Raw genomic sequence first — 23,946 nt, forward strand, 5'->3', positions numbered from 1 at the left:
ACAATGAGCCCGTCCCTCTATAGGTCCTCCCACCAGCCTCCTGATTTTCAATAAGTTTTTAAACCCAGAGGCACATCATTGTGAGACTTACGGGAATGCTTGCAAAACAGACAAAGCAGAACAGGATGGGGTTTGAGAAGTTAAAAATTCTTCCTTAGTTAATTTTCTCAAAATCTAAAGACACAATCTAGATCTGAACCAATGTCTTAAGTAGTTGAACATGTTATTACGCCAACCTCATGAAAGTGACACGATATGTTGTTTTTTGACAACAAAAAAAGGATATCTAAGGAGTGCATTTGACTTGACGGCCTGCACATGTGCAGTTCAGCGCAAGAAGACAGTTACACCTCGATCACACCGACTGCGTCTTGCATTTTGGTCCACCAGAATTATATTAATTTCCAATGGAACGCTGCGTTTGCCTTGCAGCATTGCATTGCAAGAGGCATTTGCAGGGCGTTCTGTGTGGTGCATATGTTGGATTTATCGAACGTATGAGTCAAACTGTATGCTTAGACGGCTTGACAGAAATGGTAGAAGGTGAATGTTGAGCTTTTGTTGCACAATTATCCAGATGATGCTGCGTACCATTTTAAGCTGTCGGCGTACATGAGCTTAGCTAGCACACTTCGCCATAACATTGCCTACAAGCGTCATCTCGGATTTCTATTGGAGAAGTAGGCCAACTATGCTGAAAGAGTAAAGTGTGTGTGTGTGAGAGAGCAAGTTCTCCCACACTGTACTATGCCATTTACATATGCTCGTCATCATTTGCATCTGAAAGGCACTGTTCATTCACCACTTGTTGCCATCCCACATTATAGCTTGAAACAGAGTTTTACGTCAGTCCTGCCTAGGGTTGCATGTAGTGACCAAGGTGGCTCCGATAGACATGGCAGCTCTGTTTCTAGCTCCAAATGCTAGATGGGACCAATACAATTTCAATGGGAGGGTATATTACTGGTAACCTTCAAAGTTTACCAGTAAACTACCAGAATTTTGGTAATTTCAAGTTTCTTTGGAATTTTATCACAGGACCTCTAGTGGCCTTTTTGGGTACTTCTGATTATCACAGGGGTCTATCTCTGGCCCCTGTGTGTGGCCTTGTCACATGTAAATAGATAAAATTATTTAAAAATTAAAATAAATAGAATGACAAGCTGTAAAACATTTCTCAATATAAACCATTTAACTTAGTGAATACCATTGGTATTTAATGAGGATTTCAGTATTAAATATCCTTTATTTATTTTACAAACTTATCTCTGTTCATGTTGTTGCACCCAACTGGTGGCAGTTGTGAAAGACAATCAAGTTGGAAGAGTTGCAGAGTTTATTGAAAATAATGCCATTGCTTAGATTCTCATTCATTAGGCTATTTTCTCATTAACCACAAGGTGTATCCACCAGAAACTCATGGACAATATACACCCAAATATACACTTTAAAAAAAATACTATGAATGCTGTAACGGTTTTGACTTGAGGTTATTATTTATAGGGGTGCCAGGTAGGTTGTGCCTACCAGAGAAAACATTGGTTTCTCCTTTTAGTTTGGGTGGGAATGAGTCCCATCTGGTCCGTCAAGTCTACACCAATACAAAGGACTTATGTAAAAGTCAGGATGGAAATAAACTTTTCATAAACCCTTAAAACATTGGAAAGAACTTCAAAAACTATATTCTTTTGCGTGGGTTGTATTAACAACATCAATGATTACACACATATAATAGTATAACACAATGAGTTCTGGTTCCTCCAGAAATGTCCTGTACCTCGGGCCTAAAAAGAGTCCAGCCCGGTAAAGGAGTTCAGTGAACTCAAGTGACTTTTGTCACGCAATGTTTGTCGTTCATTCAAGTGTAGCGTAAACCCAGTATTAAACATACCATCAATATAACAATTATTTTACCACAGAACTTAAAGCGTATCAACTCTTACTAAGTCCTCAACTACAACGAACTACATAAATCATCACAGTAGACCTCACATCAAAACAAATGAAATACCGTATACAAAAAGGTTGTAGTCAGACAATCCAATCCGCCAATAGATCTCCAGCGGAGAAAGGCCACGAAGAACGGAGAGGTGTAGTCCACGGACGCAAAGAGTGGATCCGGTCCTGGGTAAACTCTATTAGGCTACAAAACAAACAAAATAGAGAAGCTTCGGAACTGAGGGTTGAACACATCCTCATTTACGTCTCCATCACAACCCCACTTTTGCGCAGCTGATGCTGGCTATTTAATTGGGAATTAAAGGGAAAGCGCCCTATTGGAAGGAGCTGCACTGAGACGGTTCAGAATAATTCAGGGCCGTCACAATGCATTTAAAAAAGTTATTCAAGTATAAAATGACCAATGTTACCATAGATTACATGTTAATTACCAAAATTACAGAATGTTCCAGGAACTTTGGTAAATTACCAGTGGCTTTGCAACCCTAGTTCTGCAGTCCTGTGTGTAAAATAGTTATGGCATTCTGTTTAAATCTTTAATATACAGTGGCTTGCAAAAGTATTCATCCCCCTTGGCATTTTTCCTATTTTGTTGCATTACAACCTGTAATTTAAATGATTTTTTTTTGGATTTCATGTAATGGACATACACAAAATAGTCCAAATTGGTAAAGTGAAATGAAGAAAAAAAAAATCACTTGTTTCAAAAAAATTCAACAAAAAATACAGAAAAGTGGTGCGTGTATATGTATTTACACCTTTGCTATGAAGCCCCTAAATAAGATCTGGTGCAACCAATTACCTTCAGAAGTCACATAATTATTTAATAAAGTCCACCTGTGTGCAATCTAAGTGTCACATGACCAGTCACGTGAGCTCTATACATACACACCTGTTCTGAAAGGCCCCAGAGTCTGCAACACCACCAAGCGGCACCATGAAGACCAAGGAGCTCTCCGAACAGGTCAGGGACAAAGTTGTGGAGAAGTACAGATCAGGGTTGGGTTATAAAAAAAAAATCTGAACATCCTACAGAGCACCATTAAATCCATTATAAACAAATGGAAAGAATATGGTACCACAACAAATCTGCCAAAACTCACAGACCAGGTAAGGAGGGCAATAATCTGAGAGGCAACAAAGAGACCAAAGATTACCCTGAAGGAGCTGCAGAGCTCCACAGCGGAGATTGGAGTATCTGTCCATAGGACCGCTTTAAGCCGTACACTCCACAGAGCTGGGCTTCACAGAAGAGTGGCCAACAAAAAAAAGCCATTGCTTAAAGAAAAAAATAAGCACACACATTGTGTTCACAAAAAGGCATGTGGGAGACTCCCCAAACATATGGAAGAAGGTACTCTGATGAGATTAAAATTGAGGTTTTTACCATCAAGGAAAACGCTGTCTGGCGCAAACACAACACCTCATCACCCAGAGAACATAATCCCCATCACACTGTGGGGATGTTTTTCCATTGGCAGGGACTGGGAAACTGGTCAGAATTTAAGGAATGATGGATGGCGCTAAATAGATGGAAATTCTTGAGGGATACCTGTTTCAGTCTTCCAGAGATTTGAGACTAACGGAGGTTCACCTTCCAGCAGGACAAGGACCTTAAGCATACTGCTAAAGCAACACTTGAGTGGTTTAAGGGGAAACATTTAAATGCCTCGGAATGGCCTAGTCACAGCCCAGACCAGACCTCAATCCAATTGAGAATCTGTGGTATGACTTAAATGGCTGTACTCCAGCAGAACCCCATCCAACTTGAAGGAGCTGGAGCAGTTTTGCCATGAAGAATAGGCAAAAAGACCAGTGGCTAGGTGTGCCACGCTTATAGGGGGGGAATAGTTATGTAACCTCAAGTTTTCCTGTTTTGTCTTATTTCTTGTTTGTTTCACAAATATTTTGCATCTTCAAAGTGGTAGGCATGTTGTGTAAATCAAATGATACAAACAACCCCCCCCCCAAAAGAAAATCAATTTTAATTCCAGGTTGTAAGGCAACAAAATAGAAAAAATGGCAAGGGGGGTGAATACTTTCGCAAGCCACTGTACACCCACACAAAAATAAATCCCTCAAATGTCCAGCTACCATAAAAACGTTCAGAGCTTATGACAAGAGTAATTTAATATTCAATCCTACAAGGACACTTAAGTGTAATTCTTATCAAATATTTAAGTTAATTTATGTCAATGTTCCAATAGGGACAGAAGTTTCCAGCACAGCAAGCTTGTCCTGAAAAGAAGAAATAGGTCCATTTTAAAATGGCTGGTATGACAAACACTTGAAATGATTGCAACTGAAACTGACATTGAAACTCAAGTAGGCGGCATTGAAACATTGACTAGACTATATGAAAACTGACCTTTGTGGATGGTTTCCAAAACCTCCCCAGCTCCTCGGTAATCTTCTCTCCACTCGGCAGGCTCCATTAACCCCTGCAGAAACGCTGCTGCGTCGTCCACCAAAGGCATCTGTCCAACCGCCACCCTCTCAACCTTTGATCCTTCTATCCCAGCAACCTGCTCCTTAACTTTCTTTGACACCTTAGCATTTGTGGTGACAACACTCAACATGTTCCACTGAGCTACCTCCTTAACCACAGTATTGTCCTCAATATATTGCCAATCTTTACCTCCACCTCTGTACCCTCAGGTACATGTTCCAAAGTTACACTTGCTGTCACTTGGCCTGTGCCGTTCTCTTCAGCCTCCACCACCTCCTTCTCAGCCCAGTTTGTCCCCAATCGGCTCTTCCACACCCCCTTCTTTTCTGGCTACCACCCCCTCTCTCACTTCTATCCCTTACTGCACACCCTCTACCTTATTCATAACAGCAACTGACATGTTTTTCTCCTCCTCCCAAGGAGTGACTGCCAAACTTTTAAACTTCACCTTCTCCTCCTCTTTATAAGTGACTACCAAGGTCTCCTCCACCCTTTCCTCGCTGTCTCTCCTCAGCCTGAATGGGTAAACTCTTCTCCCTTTCCTCCAACTCTCCAGGGTTCACTGGTGATCAGGCTTTTCACTGAAGGATACTTCAAGGCTGGCACTGGTTACATCAGGGAGAACCACAGGTTACAGATCAGCATACATTGTATTGACTAATTCATCTAAGATGAATTAAAGAGAAAAAAGGTGGTCCAGCATTAACTGTGTTGTATACTTACAAAACTCTGGCAAGTCACAGACAGAATCACAGCAGGAGCACACAGAGGGAGGGCCATACAGCTCCTCCCACCTAACAACCAGGGGTGTAATCATTAGTCCAAAACGTTTTGCAACAAAACGTTATACCCACCACTAGAATAGATACAAATGCTATAGCTAGTGTGTGAGAACTTAAGTGTTTGATTACCCAAAGTTGTGAATTACTTCATGGCGGGGTTTGTTATGTGGGTCCTTGGATGTCGTAACAAAGCAGGAATCATCAAACACACCCATCTCTGGGGACAAAAGCTGTGTAGGCTTTGAAGTACTTTGGCTCCCCAAGCATGTAGCTCTCTTCTGACGACAATTGTTCCCATCTCTCTAGATGTTGAGAAAAAGATTTTCCCCTCATTCTCTGCACCTTAAATCAACTTGCCAACTCTTGTAATGGGACAGGTTTACTTACCATTGCATGCAGTGAGCCTAAAGATGCGTTTGCCATTCATACTCTTCAAGAGAGTGCGGTCATGCACCTCAGGTACATAGCCAACTTTGTAGGAGTAGTGGAATCTTAAGGAAATAGATGGTTAATGGCAACAACAAAAAAACTCATCACACAGTAGTAAGACTGAAGTATAAATGTCTACTGTAGGCTAGTCTATTGGGCACTATACCGGTTATATATGCACTGAATGGGGAGGTTGAGATGTATGGCTCTTATCATTGGCCCTTGTGGTTCTGGAGAAAAGTGAAGTGAGCTGGAGTACACCAGCTGGCCATTCATGGTCTGGAAGTCATTAACAGAATAAAGAGTACATATTTTAGGGTCAGTTTAAGAGTGTGCTCCAAATGGATAGTGAGGGCAAAATGTATCCCAAAACATCTTACCGTTTGAGTACTGCCACCGTCATTCAGGTCATAATGGAAGTAAAAGAAAAGTGGGGTGACGGGGCAAGTGCCCAGGAATAGCATGGAGGCCAGACACCTAAACCTGAGCCGACCTCTGTTGATGCGCACGGAGATCTGGTTGTACCCGCACCACACCTCACTCCACGCGGATTACGCACGGGAGAGAAGTGGTTGCGCTCTGGACTATTTTGTGGCGGAAGCAAGAGGTTGGTCAAGATACTGGGGAAACGTATTTTCTCGGTGACTGGTCTGAACAAGTCCCTATCGACGACGGGAACCGCAGAGTGCTGGAACAAGGGAAGGAAGTAGTATGGTGGTTCTGACCGAGGGGCACCGATGGCATCGTCTTCCCCTATCCGAGGCCTGATCACCTCACGCACTGGTATATTGCCCGGGAGGTGCCGCTCCGCAAATTGGTAGACTTGATGCTCTTGACCACCCCATCTGTCAACGTTAAAATCAGCTTCCGCTGATACTTGTGTGAATGGAAAGGCAGAAAAAAATCCATACAAATAGACAAAACATCCACGCAACTTGTGCCATGTTCAACGTGACCAAAGCCGCAGGGGAAAAAAATCCGTTGTCCAGAGCGCCACGTGGACACACTATTGTTAGCAAACTAGTGACCATTCAAAGATTAATGTTGTAGGCGCTTGATAATTGCGCTCACCTGGTTTTGGCGCAACAATTACGCACTTGGCACACACGGCGACGTTCGTTGCATGTACGCTACTGGGCGTAGGTGATCAATTAATGATTCACTTCATATTTGCAATGATATATGAAAACGTAGTATGCATAGCCTACAATGTTGTTACAATGTAAACTTTGAGTATGTAATTCACTTATCTTTCCACCAGATGCCAGTATAAACTGTGCTCTCAATTTGACTCAGTGACTTGTGTGAATACAACACTCGGCCTTCACCTGTTATATTCATATTCAATAACTCTCAACTAGGAAGAGCACAAATGTGTTGATGAACATGAGTCAAACGGTCCTAAATTGGTTCTAATTGCATGTCGTTTTATGGTATAGGTGACCCCACAGACAACCTTTTGATCTAAACAGCATTTACTATTGACAATGGAATAGATAAACGGAGGATTGTGCTAATGTAAGCTGCGACCAAAGATACAGCTAGGGGCATAGAGTAGGCCTTCAGGGTAACAATAACCTGTCTTTAACACTTCCAGTAGCACGTGTTCATCAATCGTCACCTCTAGGAAGACACTGGTTCAAATACAGTGGAGACACTGTGTTCTCAGTGTACCCATTTGATTGTAAACCACCAATCAATGTATCTAGCTATAATGCTATGTTTACACTTTACTCAGAGCTGCCTGCTACTGTATATTGGCAACAATAAAATATTGTCACAAGAGTGCAAGACTATCCAATTGACGAGACTGATTCCTAATAAGTTAATTAGTAGCAACACCAACTTTGTGGTTCTTCATGGACATCATCCCCACCACACCCAACCAACACCAGTTACTCAGGTACAAAAAAAAAGAATGAAATAACTTGGTCAAACGCAAATCTCAGATTTATTATGCCATGTCAGTGATCACTTAGCTTGCCACATCAACAGTTTGTCTTTGTGGTAGGCCTGCTACTGTATGCACATTGCTCAGATGAGGGTCTGTCGACTGAAAGCTGAAAAAGCAGAAAGCTGTGATTTGCATTTGACCTTTGTGTGCAAAAGTATACTCTTTATTCTTATATATCCAACTTTATTCTTACCCAGTTTCCCCCATTCAGGCCCCGCCCAGTGGCTGACAAACTAAGTCAGTGTTTTAATACCACCTTTAACTGTTACATTTAGTCAATGCCCAACTTTCACCAGCAGGAAGAAGGCAACCAAACAAAAAACAGAAAACAGGTTAATTTTTACCTTTTCTTTTTCTTGTTAAATAGTAATAAATACATGAGATGCAGTGGTTTATTTTTTCCATTTTTTCTGAAGCAGGAGGGTTAAAAAGTTTCATTTTTATTTATTTATCTGTCTGTCTGTTTGTTTTCTTTAGCAGCAATCCGAACATGGTTGAAAGTGGAGATAGCAGCCGAGAGAGAAGTAGTTCACTTTTTTGACTTGATGGCAAACAGCACTCACAGAGTGTCGTGAAGGAGGGAGGGAAGGGGAGAACAAAAGACAGGAGTAAGAAAAGAGGCCAGAGAAGTCAGAGTCACGGGGGCTGTAGGGGTAAGGAGGGCATGAAAGTGTCCCCTCATATGTATGTACTCCTACCTCCTGCTATATATTGCCCCCTCCCCCTCCCTTCCAACAGAAAAATGGGGCAGAGGAGAAGAGAGCGAGACAGAGAGAGCGAGCAAGATTTGGCTTAGCATATCCAGTTACTCCAACCCAAAATGTGTTACATTTCTGTAGTTTATGGTCCAAAACAAAATTGAGTAAGAAAAGACAGAGAGAAAGACAGAGAAAGAGGGTGAAAGAGTCTGGTTAGATGTTGAAGTAGAAGGCAGACAATTATTTTTTTTTAAACAACAGGGAAGCATTTTGGTTTTCCTTGTGGCAAAATGTTTTGTTGTTTTTCATTCTTGAATCACTTCCTCCTTTTGTGTAGAAGTTCTGTTCCCCCTCTCCTCTTGAAAGCGTCTCACTTCGTCAAATGTTTCAGCCTCCTCATCGTATAGTTTCTCACTGTGTGGTGTCTACGGTTTTTGTCATTTGCTTCATTTCATTTCTATGATCTGTTTCGTAGTTTCAGATATATAAGCCAGTGTCAAGCGAGAGAAGATTGGAAACATAAAAAAAATGTAACAAAAGAGTGTGTGTGTGTTTCGGGGGTGAGATATACTGAACTGAAAAACAAACTAAAAAGACCCTAGTTTGTTTGTTTCTGTGTATGCACAAGTGTTTACTGTCCATCAGCGGGAAAAAAACTGTATAAATTAAAATGAATAAATAAACCACCTCTCAATTTAGCGCTCTTCCGATCTCCCCGCTTACCCTCCTCCTCATGTAGTGATGTTTAATAAATAAAACATGTACAATTAAACCTAGACTTCAGAAAAACTAAACAAAAACAAAGAAAATAAAAAAGATTGAAAAAAATAGCATACGGGTACTCTCTCGTGCCTCCCTCTTCTTAACCAACAATTACCACTTTTCAAACCATTCATTTACTTTTGCGGTCTTCATTCCAAAAAACAACCCAAACAACAAAAATCTCGCTGCAAACCTGTCCTTAAATCACATAAAATCAAATAATATAATAATAATATTAATAACAAAAACAAACTTATCTGAAACTTTCCATTCCAACTACTGAGCCCCGTTTCTTTCCTTCAACAAAAGAAAAACAAAGAAACTGAAAAAAGGATAAAAATGGTTTCAAAGCCTTCCCTCTCTTACTCTCCCTCTCTCACTCTCCCTCTCCCTCTCTTACTCTCACTCTCTTACTCTCCCTCTCTCACTCTCCCTCTCTTACTCTCCCTCTCTCACTCTCCCTCTCTCACTCTCCCTCTCTCACTCTCCCTCTCCCTCTCTTACTCTCACTCTCTTACTCTCACTCTCTTACTCTCACTCTCTTACTCTCACTCTCCCTCGACCTTCTCCCATGCAAAACAAAACAAAACTCCTTTGATATTTCACAAGTTTGTCTCTGTAACTCTATGTGTGGCCGTATTTGTTTCAAACTCAAGTGTGTATAATGAATATGTATGCGTGTTGAAATTGTAATGTTGTCATTGTTAAAATTGTATGGCTTTTGGAATTTGTTCAAGATTTATCAAGAGTTGGCCGCGTTCTGACCACCACCTCCTCCACTGCCGCACACACCCATCATGGTGGACTCCTCAGAGTCCGGCCTCCCCCCACTGCCCCCTACTCCCCTGGGTGGGGGCCCCCCGGTGAGCATCCCGCCCCCGACCACGCTACCCTGGGGAGGGTTGTTATTGTTGTTACTTCCCGGGTAGCATGGGGGGATGTATCCAAGCCCGGAGGCAGCGACCAAGCTGTCCTGAGAGGCTGGGGGCTGGGCCAACTGTTGCTGAGAGCCGGCGGGGGGCGGCTGGGGGGCCATGACCGTCCTAGTCCGAAAGGCAGAGAGGCCCAGGTGGAGGTTGGAGGAGCCGTACTGGCTGGAGTCCAAGCTGGATGGGGGCGGCATGATGGAAGACTGACCCAGATGGTGGTGGTGTGTGAGGCTGAGCTCGATGCTGTCCGGCATCTGTGGGGAGGAGATGGGCATCAGGGGCTGGCCCTGCTGGCCCTGTGAAGCCTGGCCCTGGGGCTGGTTCCCCTGCCCAGTCTGCCGCAGGCCCCGCCCGTTGCCGTGGTGACTGCCGTAGATGGGGTGTGGGTGGTGTGGTTCCATCATTCCCCGACGCCACCGCCTCCCAGGAAGTGGCGTGAGTGCTGCGTGGCCGCCGGCTTGTGCAGCAGCAGCTGGGGTATGGGGGTCGCCAACGCTACTGCCGCTGTTGGACAGGGGACCCATGACCCCTTCTCCACCCGGCCAGAGGCGCAGCTGCTGCTGAGATGGAGCCTTGGCAGTGGGGGGTCATCGTTAGAAACAGAGAACGCAGCATCTACAGTACATCATGTATAGAGGAAGAACATGTTGTTCCATGTGATGAGATCTGAGACATCAGAGTGAGGTCAGATTTAAACCGCTCACCTGTGGACTCTGCATCTCATAGTCTGAGTGAGTAACTGCACTGTTGTAGTACCGGTTACTGTACCGGTAATTCCGGTTGTCATTGGAAGAACCGCTAGATCCACCTGGACAGAGGGGGTATGGGAGGAGAGACGGAGTATGGGAGGAGAGACGGAGTAGGGGAGGAGAGACGGAGTAGCGGAGGAGAAGGGGAAAAGACACTCGGTCAGTCAGAATACACAATAGTTGTGTTACGTCATCATACTGACAGTCCATCACTGCTGGGACCATAAACTGTTGCTGAGCTGCTGAACATGGTGCTGTAGCTAAGATGACTAGCTGTTGCCATGGTGAATGGGAGCTGTAGCTGTGGCAGAGGCCGCTGAGGCTGAGCTGTTGCTATGGTGACGGTGTGCTGCAGGCTGTAGGGACTGAGCTGCGGCTGAAGTGACTAGGAGCTTGTTTCTATGGAGACTGTGTAGCTGTTGCAGAGAGTGAGGGGCTGTAGGGGCTGGCTGAGATGTAACATTGAACCACCATCACTATGACGCAGTAGACTGCAGTGTTCCCCCGAAGACTATGTAGGTGGGAGGGATCTCCCAGACAAGATCCTTTACAGTACTGTACTAACCAACATGGCTTCAACGGACTTTGAATAGCTCTCAATCTAAGGAATCTTGGTGTTTTTCACAAACATAGGAGATAATTATCTGGGGGGAAACACTGCAGTAGGAATATGGGATCAAATAGGCTGCCAATGCTTAGTTTGCTCTATTGAGGTTTGACCTCTGCAGTGGTTTCTGCTAGATGTTTCCCCATGCAGTGGACTGTGACTGTGGCTTATGGTAAGGGTATACTGTATACTAACTGCTGTGTCCCGTACCGGAGCTGGAGACGGAGCTGGTGGTGGAGGTGGAGTGGCTGTGGTCCATGGCCGGGCTGGTGGAGGTGGAACTGCTGGTGTTGGTGCCCTCGTCCGTCGTCTTCTTGAAGAAGTTGTGCTGCAGCGCATAGAAGGGCGTGATGCGTGTCTTGGGGTCGTAGTCCAGCATGCGCAGGATCAGGTCCTTGAACTTCAGGTAATCGCAGGGAGCGTGCCCCTGCTCTCCGCCCCGCCTCCCACCAGGACCCCCGGTCTCCACCCCCAGGATCTCATGGAGCCGCCTAGTCGCAGGAGGCTTGTACTCCTGAAGAGGGGGATAGAGGGAGTGAGGGAAGGGGGAGAACAGAGAATATGGATGTGGGGAGGTGCAGAGAAACACTTGAGTTCATTTTCTTCGAGGCAGTTTTAGTGACTTTTAGTTATTATTATGGTTGAATTTCACACATGCAAGCATGCCTGTTGTTATGACGGTGAAATGGTGGATGGTCAGTAGAATGCATATTATGAATGGATAGACTCACTATTAGGCCTACGTTATTTACAAAACACAAAGCCAGTGATGAGAAGCTGGAATGAAGCTGGAATGTTGAAACCAACATGTATCCTTACATGGTCTCTGGTCTAAAGACCATCAGTTCCTAGTCCTACAACTAACAATAAGTTTTCTTATCCTGCACTATATCATTCACTTAACCCCTAATCATCTAGTGAAAATACATGCCAACACCCATAGGTGTAAACCCGTGCTCACACACCCACACAGGTGTGCCTGCCTCTGGGGTGAGATGGCTGATCCCCCACCATCCCCAATCCCTTTTGGACAAAGTTAATTAACCTCTGATCCAAACCTTTCTCCCCCTCTTTCTCTCACCTCCAACGTAACCCAGGCCTCTCCCTTTGTTCAACCTCCACCTTCCACCTGCCTGCGCTGCTCCTTCACCTCATCCCTCTATCTTATTAAGGGCTATGTAATGCTTCTGATACACACAATAATGGAACGATAAGGACCACCTTTTTAGACGATTAGGGAAAGTTTATGACGAGGGGTTTTACAGTTTAGATGATGATGACTGGAGAGGAAGATGCTGAGGACTCAGATCTCCTTCCTAAGAGTGGGAGTTTAGGTTGGAAAGGAGAAAAGGGGGAAAATACCGCTTCTGCACAAACTACTTTCCAAAATCAAGCTAACCCTCCTCCACCTCGGTTTTCTACCCATCTCTCTTTATCTATGGGTAAATGGTTAATACAAGTAGGAAGTTCGTAGAGATGTTACCTCTAAATTCTTTCCATCCCCTTAGTAGTTAAGTTTAGGTTTGGAGGTAAGAGCAAGGTAATCTGATCCAAGATTTATGGGGTGACAGGAGAACTTGAACCTACTGCGTTGTGAGTGACAGGAGAACTTGAACCTACTGCGTTGTGAGTGACAGGAGAGATGTGGTTCGGAGATGAGAAGATTAAGTAAGAGCAGAGTTTTACTCACGGAGGCCGAGGGGTAAAGTACCTTCTTTATGTCCTTGTTCTTCTTGACGGTCCACAGACCGTCGGATAGCTTGTCAAAGTACTTCCGTGCTTTGGGAGCCTGATCCAGCATGTGGTTGGGAGGGACCCCCAGCACCTCCACTATCTTATTCATCTGATCCACCTGGAGAGAGAGAAACAACAGGACAGGTCAGGGACAGATTCGGCATCGACACCCAATGCTGTGTGTGTTCTCACAGCCTACCTCGTTGGAGCCGCTGAAGAGGGGTTCTCCCGTGTGCATCTCCACCAGGATGCAGCCCAGGGACCACATGTCAATGGCCAGGTCGTAGGGCATGCCCAGCAACACCTCCGGAGATCTGTAGAACCGACTCTGGATGTACTGGTAGATCTGTGGTGGAGGAGGATGGAGGAGAGGATGGAGGGACAGAATGAGGTGATGTAAGAAACAAAAAGAGGTGGAGAGGGAGAGAAGAAGGTAGGTAGAAGGGGCGAGAGGACAGAGGAGGGATGGACAGGTAGGGGTGAAGTAAAGAAATAAAATATATGACCAAAGAAGAGAGCGAGATAGAAAGACAAGGGGAGAAAATGTGATGACAAAAGATAGAGGTATTAGCTCCAGTATGTTGGTTACAGCAGAACAGAGCTGTGGCCCTTTAATAACATTTCTAATCTAAATTAGAGCACACTCACTGGTGGAGGGAGACAGGATGGTGGTGGAAGTGGTGCAGTGACACCGTTCGTCCACACGGGGGCAGGCCAAGCTGAGTAGAAATATCTAAACTGGGTGCAGCAGAGCCGCTGGGATTCTATACTTGAGCACTGTAGTGAGGCCCATTTCCTCATCTTCCCAAGAGTCCTCAAAGACGTGCTGTGAATGCCAGTTCCTATTCAACCTGGCAACTGCCTCCCTCCATAGCTTCCCTCTCCATGTCTATTTACCCTCTGCAGAAAACTGAGCTCATTCTCTTTTGAAAAGGAGAGACGGAATCATCATCTGTGGGCTATTCTCTCCCTCATCCATCCATCCGTCTACCCCACCCTTCTTCTCCCTCTTCCTGAGATATCCAGAGGCATTAGCAGACAAATAATACAATGTTTTAGAAAAGGTTAATATGCAATGAACATTTATCTGGTTTACAAAATGCTGTCTCTTATTAATTCTACCTCTACCATTTCCTCCCTTCCCCGGCATCTCTCTCTGTATATCCCCCCAACAGCTCCCTCCTCTCTCCCTGCCCCAATTTTCTTCTCTACCCAACCTCCCCCCCAGCATCTAGAGGGGATATAGCGTGCATTAAGGTCCTACTATATAAACCACAGTTGACTGCTGATGTATGCAATGGTTTAAGTCTATCTTAAATATAACACACAGGAGCATGCAGATATAGCCAGAACAATTAAGGATCCATTGGGAGTGGTGAACTGCAATACACTGATTTCAGGAGTGGCCTGTGTATATTGATGTGCTTGGTAAGGTGTAGTCCTCCCTCCCCTTGCTTCGCCCTCTCTCCTAGCCCAATGTTGTTCTTTCCTCAACACCCTTCCCCTGACCCTCACCCAGCACATGCATTGGGTTCATTATGGTCTTCTATATCTTTGTGCTTGGTTAGTCAGCTAGTCTCCTCACCCTCTGGCCTAGTTGACAAGAGCTGCCGAAGTCAACGATCTTGATGGCGCTGCGCTTGGGGTTGCACAGCAAGATGTTCTCGGGCTTGAGGTCGCAGTGGATGATGCTGAGCTCGGGCGTGGCCAGGAACAGCAGCGCCGTGCACAGCTGCTGGGCAAACTTTCTGGTCAGGTTGAGAGAGACGCCGCGGAAGTTGGTGTTGCGCAGGAGGTCGTACAGGTTGTAGGAGAGAAGCTCGAACACCAGGCACAGGTGGTTCCGGAACATGAAGTGCCTCTTCAGGTGGACTAGAGGGGGAGAGGAGGGAAGAGGGGGAAGCGGTATATTGCAGTAACCTATCTGGATGCTCTGCTCTACATGGGTAGTGGTTGAGGTGACTTCCAGAGTGAGTGTGCCCTTGGAGTGGAGAGCAAGGTGCTTTGACCACATGGAAAACAGCTCGGCCATATAAATGCCATCTATTATTATATTATTGTGTGTCAATCACCTCGCTCAGCGCTATAGGAGCTTAGTGAGGTAGAGGTGATTCTGTGACAGGTTTATCATTGCGAAGGCTACTGGATTGATATGTATGTAGCATGAAATTTATACATAGGGATATATGAGAAGTAGGGCATTGGTCTATATTTCAATTGAGATGTTAAATGTGGAGCAGATTGCATGTGACGTCAAAGAGGCACAGTATGAACTCATTTTAGTAGATGGTATACAATGCAATAGTGTTAGATCATAAGTGGGGTCTTAAGGCAGAGTGTGTGTCCCCTCACCTATGTAGTACTTCATCTCGGTATCGTGTTTGTTCATGAGCTCCAGCAGTCGCAGCTCTATCTGGGCCTGGTTCAGGAAGGCTTTCTTGTTCTTGATGATCTTGATGGCCACCCACTCCTGCTCGTGGTGGTCATAGGCTTTCACCACCTGCGGGATTCAAAAGGTCACAGGTCAGACAGGCAGCCATGTTGTTTGTAGTATATGCAGGTGGTAGGGGCCAAGGGAAAGCTCCTTCACCAAACAAAATACAGTCATTATCCCTCTCCTCTTTCCTCTGGCCCACAAGAGCAATGCCCCGTTTATTCTCTGTAGACATACTTCATTCACCCCATGCAACTCTTCACCTTAAACTTTGGAAGTGTTTCTCCTCTCTTTTCTTCCATCCTATTCTTTCTCACTCCTCCCCCCTGACCTGTCCTCCCCCTGACCTATCCTCCCCCTGACCTATCCTCCCCCTGACCTATCCTCCCCCTGACCTATCCTCCCCCTGACCTATCCTCCCCCTGACCTATCCTCCCCCTGACCTATCCTCCCCCTGACCTATCCTCCCCCTGACCTATCCTCCCCCTGACCTATCCTCCCCCTGACCTATCCTCCCCCTGACCTATCCTCCCCTGACCTATCCTCCCCTGACCTATCCTTCCCCCTGACCTATCCTCCCCCTGACCTATCCTTCCCCCTGACCTATCCTCCCCTGACCTATCCTCCCCTGACCTATCCTTCCCCCTGACCTATCCTCCCCCTGACCTATCCTTCCCCCTGACCTATCCTCCCCTAACTATCCTTCCCCCTCCTACCCCTTGACCTATCCTTCCCCCTCCTACCCTTTGACCTATCCCCCTTCCTACCCCTTGATCTATCCCCCTACCCTATCCTCCCACTACCCCCTGACCTATTCTCCCCTACCCCCTACCCTATCCTCCCCACCCCCTGACCTATCCTCCCCCTACCCCCTGACCTATCCTCCCCTAACCCCTGACCTATCCTCCCCCCCCGACCTATCCTCCCCCTACCCCCAACACATCCTTCCCCCTACCTATCCTTCCCCCTACCCCCGACCTATCCTCCCCCTACCCCCCCGACCTATCCGTCCCCCACCCTCTGACCTATCCTCCCCCAACCCTCTGACCTATACTCCCCTATCCTCGCCCGTACCCCATGACCTATCCTCCCCCTATCCTCACCTATACCATCTCTCCACTGACCTGTCCTCCCCTATACCTTCTCTCCCCCATGTCCACTGACCTGCCCGAAGGAGCCCTTGCCGATGAGCGAGTCAATCTCGTAGCGGTCCAGCCACTTCTCCCCGTTCTTGACGATGTAGTCGTAGTTGTCGTCATCGTAGCCATCGTTGTACACCTTCCGCTCCTTCTTAGTGCTCGAGTCCTCTGGGGGCACCTGCTGGGCACGCCGCTTCTTCTTCGTGTAGTACACCTGGACACGGAGGAGAGGAGATGGCGAGAGGAAGGGCCGGGCGGGAAAAGAGAAAGAGGGGTAAATCACTGATATTTCTCATTTTGCCACACTACCATTTAGATAGATCTCGGAGGACCAAACCAATGATGAAACTGATATCCTTCACTTGTACATCAGTTTATGATAATGCGGTTACATATACCTAGGGTTGAAAAACTGGTAACTTTCCAACTGGGATTTCTGGAAAACCAGGGACATTTGGGAAAGCAACCAGAAACTAATGTTTATACCAGGGGTGTAAAACTAATTTTGCCCTGGAGGCCTCATTCGGTCTTCATCGAGGTCCGGAGGGTGGCACTGAAAATTGGTTATACTTCCTCGCTGTCAATATTTGCATAAAAATGTCTTATGTTCCCTGACCTGCTAGCTTTCATTTTGGTGCTAAGTGAGCTGGACAGTCAAGAAACTGTATGAATGTAAGTCCATTATCAATTCTATACAGTTTTGATTATTTTGTTTTAGTTATTTAGTCATTTGAAAGTATATTGAAAGCCTCCCCCCAACATAAATAATAAAAAACAATAAAAAATACAAATAAAAACATTTTTATTTTACTCAAACCACCCGTGAGCCGGATTGGACCCTCGCGGACCGGATCCCAGCAGGTAAGCTGTGAGGTGACGTTTCCTGGAGGTTATGACTACAGCAGCAGCAGAGTCCTGTAGGACCTGATGGCTGGCTGACACACACACTCCACTCACCTCATTGATGTGCTTGTAAGTCTTGATCAGATCGACAGAGAGTTTTCTCAGCGGGGCGCTGGCGGGATCTCTAAAACTTGGGGGGATCCTCCTCTGCAGTATGGTCGCATCAGACAGCACCTGGAGGGGACAGGTGGTAAGGGGAGCCCCAAAACTGTCCAAGACATCCCTGCAGTATTCTAACTAGCGGTTATAAGAACTAAAGTAAGTAAAGGTCACTATACAATATGAGTGGAAGGAGTAATTTCCAATGAAATAACTGGGCATGTTTGAGTTAACCTATGTATACAGGCAACACTGTTGCCTAGCCACAGAACAATCTATCAGTGATGGCGGTTGTAGTTGCTTGTCAATAGAGTACAGTACCAGTCAAAATTTTAGAATACCTACTCATTCAAGGGTTATTCTTTATTTTTTACTATTTTCTACATTGTAGAATAATGGTGAAGACATCAGCACTATGAAATAACACATACGGAATCATGTAACCAAAAAAAGTGTTCAGGAAATCAAAATATATTTTATATTTGAGATTCTTCAAAGTAACCACCCTTTGCCATGATGACAGCTTTGCACACTCTTGGCATTCTCTCAACCAGCTTCATGAGGTAGTCACATGGAATGCATTTTAATAAGGCACATCTGTTAATTAATTGAAAGTTAATTTGTGGTATTTCCTTCCTTCTTTAATGAGTTTGAGCCAATCAGTTGTGTTGTGACAAGGTAGGGGTGGTATACAGAAGATAGCCCTATTTGGCCAAAGACCAAGTCCATATCATGGCAAGAACAGCTCAAATAAGTAAAGAGAAACAACAGTTCACCATTACTTTAAGACATGAAGGTCAGTCAATGTGGAACATTTAAAGAACTTTGAAAGTTTCTTCAAGTGCAGTCGCAAAAACCATCAAACGCTATGATGGAACTGTCTCACATGAGGACCACCACAGGAAAGGAAGCCCCAGAGTTACCCCTGCTGCAGAGGATAAGTTCATTAGAGTTAACTGCACCTCAGATTGCAGCCCAAATAAATGCTACACAGAGTTCAAGTAACAGACACATCTCAACATCAACTGTTCAGAGTAGACTGCGTGAATCAGGCCTTCATGGTCGAATTGCTGCAAAGAAACCACTACTAAAGGACACCAATAAGAAGAACTTTGCTTGGGCCAAGAAACACGAGCAATGGACATTAGACCTGTGGAAATCTCTCTTTTGGTCTGATGAGTCCAAATTTTTGAATTTTTGGTGCCAACTGCCGTGTCTTTGTGAGACTCAGAGTAGATGAACGGATGACCTCTGCATGTGTGGTTCCACCAGTGAAGCATGGAGGAGGTGGTGTGATGGTGCTTTGCTGGTGACACTGTTGGTGATTTATTTAGAATTCAAGGCACACTTAACCAGCATGTCTACCACAGCATTCTTCAGCGATACGCCATCCCATCTGGTTTGGGCTTAGTGGAACTATCATTTGTTTTTCTACAGGACAATGACCCAAAACTCACCTCCTGGCTGCGTAAGGGTTATTTGACCAAGAAGAGAGTGAGGGTGCTGCATCAGATGACCTGGCCTCCACAATCATCCGACCTCAACCCAATTGAGATGGTTTGGGATGAGTTGGACCGCAGAGTGAAGGAAAAGAAGCCAACAAGTGATCAGCATTCCTCATTAATCTGGTTGAGAGAATGGCAAGTGTGCAAAGCTGTCATTAAAGCAAAGGGTGGCTACTTTGAAGAATCTCAAATATATTTTGATTTGTTTAACACTTTTTTGGTTATTACATGATTCCATATGTGTTATTTCATAGTTTTGATGTCTTCACTATTATTCTACAATGTTGAAAATAGTAAAAATAAAGAAAAACCCTTGAATGAGTAGGCGTGTCCAAAATTTTGACTGGTACTGTACGTGATACTGACGTGTTTGAGGATGTATAGTACAATCCAACAGGTTGGTCAGCGTATCATTATGTCCATTCAGTATGTGATGCTAATACCTACGTTCACGTGATGAGTTGTGGGTGTGTATAGCGTCAGTATAAGGGTGTGTGTGTATAGCGTCAGGTTGTGTGTGTATAGCATCAGGGTGTGTGGTGTGTGTATAGCATCAGGGTGTGTATATAGCGTCAGTATAAGGTCAGTTCCTAAACAGAGTATTATTCTAAACAGAGCATTAGAGGAGTGTCCTGTGAGGGCGTTAGCCGCTGGGTACCTGCTGCTGTTCAGCCATGGAGTGGATGTTGCTGAAGGAGGGGTGGCTGTGCTGGCTCGACATGGTTGGCTCAGCGGGGGAGAAGCCCAAGGCGGCAGGCTGGCAGAGGGTAGAGGAGGGGGGCTTGCATCCTGAGCTGCTTCCACCTTCACAAGATAGATGTTGAGATGGAGGGAAGGGGGAGAAAGGAGAGAGGGGAGATGATTTTAGAAAAAAATACATCGACATGAAGCTTCCTAACTCATCATACATACACTGGCACTGCCGTGGGTGTGGGCACGAGCACTGCACTGCAGAGGACAAGCACACATGTGCTCTCTCACACACCCTTCTTGGCTGTTCTTTGAAGTCACACACATACACCCTATCAAGAATGTAGAGCAAGAGGGTGGGAAGGCTACTTAGTAGGGTACCACTCCACAGGGCCATTTAGCTCCCTGACAGAAAGACCACACAAATAATGGTGGAGTGAAATATCTCTATGCAAGAGGGTGTCCTGTTTCAGTAGAAAAAGCATTAGCGCAGGTCAACCTGACAAACCCGATGTGTCTGAGTGTGTGTGTCTGTGTGCATGTGCGCGCGTGCGTGCGTGACATAGAGAAAGATATGAGACCTTTGTGGAGGTCAGTAGTCCACATTGTCACACCTCAAAACCAGGAGGGTATTTCCAAGCAGAACTCTTTCGCTCCAACTCCTGCTTTTATATGAAAAGAGAAAGGAGAGGTGGCTTCTCACAAGATATAGAAGATGGAACTTAACCCAACCATTTTTGTTGCTGAATGTTGTGAGCATTACAATCTTCTGATTCTGTCAAGGTAGCTAGCAAAGATGGACAACGTGGGTTAGAGCTTCAATGGGACAAACCACTGTGTGACAAAACTGTTGCATCATCCTACAAAAAATGACGAGTCACTGTTTAATGTGCTGCTTTGCTTCGTCATTAAGTTCCACCAGACTGTTTTTTCTGTCAGAATCCCAGGTTCAACTTGACTGAGATTCTCTGCAGTCTTGAGACTTTGCTTTGCCTGCAGTTTGACTGCAGTCGAGCTAAAATCATGGCTGGAACACAGCAGGCTTGGTAAGAGCAGTCGAGGGTTGTATTGACAGTGCCGCACGCTCAAGCCTGATTTCCACCAAAGCCAAGACACAGCAGTTTGGACCGCTGGCTCCTGGGTAAACCTTGGCCTCTGCAGAATTTTGAACTCACTCACTTAGCTAGAGGTGGGCTGGTCGCTTGTACAAAAACATCCACCAGTGGCTCAGCAAACCAGCCTGGAAGCTCATTCCACTGGCATTCAACATAAGAGGAGTCAGACCACGCTTTGACCTAGTTGTGGATGGTGGAAGGTTTACAACAAGATGCCCATCCTGGTTGTTCTAAGTTAAAGTTTGAATCAAATTTAAGTTCAGACCAGGGTTTCCGTTAGCCTGTAATAGACTGCTTTTTAGCCAATAAAAAATAATAAAGAAAAGCTGGTGAATAAAATTGGTGCCGGCCAAAACATTGCAAAATAATGCTTTTTAGCCTATTCGTCGATGGAAATACATTTGACTGGTCATGCTTATCGGTCTATTAGGTTAATTTGCATAATTCTGTGGATTTAAATTGGCGCATATACAGTACACATTCGTTATGTATCATATTTATCACACGTACAGCATACAAATACAGAGCGGAAAATGTGAAAACATATATACTTAATGGAAACATCAACGTTTTACGACCTATGAGGCATGTCTTACCTTGCCTCAAAGTAGCCTAGCCAAAATTAGACCATATTCCAGGGAATTCTTTTAAATCAACTTTTCTTACACTGTCCCGTAGCCAAAGGCACAATACTAGTCACATTTGCAACCTGTGCTAGTTGTTGCATATTAGATTTCCCCCTTTCTTAAATTTCAAAACAGATTTTTCCATCTCTGTCACATGAAACCACTCGTATGTGCTTTACGCTTTTGCTAACGGTCTTTCCTGCGAATTGCATTATGGAACGAACATTCGCGCGTTGCCTACTACCATGTGTGCTTTGCTGAGCTTATAATGTGAAATAATATTTTATCAACATTTTAAGCTAAATGTTCTGATCGGTTGCATCAGACTCATTTTCATGTAGCCTAGGTCTACTGGTTGTATGAATTTGGGATATATCGTTCCACAACTGTCCCAGAGTCTGTTTGGAATGGGCCAATCCTTTCTCGACAAGCTGACCGATAAACTTTTCCACCATGGGGATAGTAGATTGACAGGCTAGTGATGTTGCTGTTCGGTCCTCTTCTTGTTGGAAAAGTACACGTGCAGTTATTCTAACATCTTCAAAGTGCACGTCAGAATTCAGTAAGGAGGACGCACATCGTTGCATCCTCGACTTGTATGTTCTGTAAATATGAATGACCATCATGTAAAATGTGATTTCTGTCATTCTGAGGACTGTGGGTGGACTCCCTGATCAGGTTACGCACCCAATACATGTGGGTCAGGTAAATCTCTCAACTGTCTGGTCAATTAAAAATGCTGCCGGTCAAATGTCAAGACAGGGAAATGATGTCCCTTATCTTATACAGTCTGTCCGTCCCCAACTCTGTTCTTCCCTCCAGATGTGAGGAAGATTAAACAGAGTACATGGTGCTCCAATGACCTTACACTACTCAACAGCACCAACAGCATGTCCTGTTCAACGGTTTAGTTACTTTTAGTGCAAACCCTTTCGACACATCTTACGGTGCAATGTCCTAAGTTGCTGATGAAAATCTCAACCACTGTGCTAGAGTCCTGCAAAACCAACACATCAATTGCACGTCTCCAGTAAAGTGCAGAAGAAAATCATATGAAAAGGGGTTAATGAAATTGATGAGATATTTCACAGCCAATGCTTTTATCACTGGATTTTAAAGTGAGGAATAACGGGGGTGAAATTTAGCAACGACACATTACAACTTGAAATAGCCCGCCGGTCAATGGCCGTAGTTTAAACAAAGTGCAAAACAGCACGTCTGAGCACCATCAATCCTGAGGGGTGACTGCAGGAGGAAACATTACATACGTGACTCATCTCAAACTGCTTTCTGTCACGGCACAGATACAGAGAGAAAGAAAGAAACACAGACACAAATATTTAGAATATTTCTTACTGTTGTTGAATTGTCAAGAAGGAACCTGCACGTAAACACTTTGTTGAACAGTGTATACCATGTGTATCCTGAACATACGACTAATAAACCCTGAAACACACACAGTATGTTTATATTAAACTGATTATGTCCGTAGGCAGATCATTTACTGAGCAATCTTTTTCATTATTAGGACATGTGAACACCGACATTCCAGAGGTGTCTTTGATCTGCACATGTGCTAGCACCAGCAGGGCGAGCCTCCTCTGTAGCCCGCGTGAAGTGTGTTTTTAGAAGACGTTTTCACATACAAACTTTATCCGAATTCAGAATGAAAAATGCTCGCTGTGGTAGAACATTTATTTCCAGGAAGCCTGATCTCAGATGTGTCCATGTAAACAGGATTATTTGGGAAATTCTTCTTCTTGCAAAGCATGTAAACGTTTTAATCAAACTATTATATTAATCTGACGATCCACAATCATTTGCATTATTGTGAGCATGTAACCACACTCACACCAGACCTGTATCCAGAGCTTACAGTGTTACAGTTAATCAGCCTTTCAGATCAATGCGACCATGTTCTACAGCAAAGACTGTTTAATAAATCTCCATCAGCATTGGACATGCATTGTGAGAGGTTAACAATACAGCCTAGCTTTAAAATGGTCAACTAAAATGGTCAAAAGCTGCACCTGCAATGTTGTGGTTTTATGCTACAGTAATGACTGTAGATGCACTGGAATCAGAATTGCAAAGCAGTAGAAAACCGGTCAACAAAAAAAGAGAAATTTCAGAACGCACGGAAACTGCTGTTGTTATGAGAGGCCTTGTTCTGCCCTGGCCTCAGTTGGGAGGGATATGACGACAGTTATGAGGGCTATCTGCCGAGCACTGAGAAATGTCACACTGTGCCTTTAAATGCTGAAGTGAACACATTGAGAACTTCCTGAGTGTGACACCCCTTCCTCTCTAGCTGCTCATTGGCTGCTAGTATCCAAGGAGCTGGGCGGCGAGGTCTCTATAAATAAACCTGGTAGCTTGTGCT

The 23,946-nt window shown here is 44.9% G+C and overlaps 1 long non-coding RNA gene and 1 pseudogene across 1 annotated transcript; both read right to left on the minus strand.

The window, feature by feature from the left end:
* Window positions 1-3,553: 3,553 nt before the first annotated feature.
* LOC112245868 lies at window positions 3,554-9,462 on the minus strand. The gene is made up of 7 exons (XR_002952825.2): window positions 6,000-9,462; window positions 5,786-5,898; window positions 5,578-5,681; window positions 5,320-5,492; window positions 5,132-5,202; window positions 4,328-5,013; window positions 3,554-4,197 (listed from the first exon to the last, which is right to left on the minus strand). It is a non-coding gene; the product is annotated as an uncharacterized LOC112245868 (long non-coding RNA).
* Window positions 9,463-9,556: 94 nt separating this feature from the next.
* The window catches only part of LOC112245867, a 75,014-nt pseudogene continuing 60,624 nt past the window's right edge, over window positions 9,557-23,946 (minus strand).

This window comes from Oncorhynchus tshawytscha, linkage group LG23 (assembly GCF_018296145.1).
Source record: "Oncorhynchus tshawytscha isolate Ot180627B linkage group LG23, Otsh_v2.0, whole genome shotgun sequence".
Taxonomy (NCBI): domain Eukaryota; kingdom Metazoa; phylum Chordata; class Actinopteri; order Salmoniformes; family Salmonidae; genus Oncorhynchus; species Oncorhynchus tshawytscha.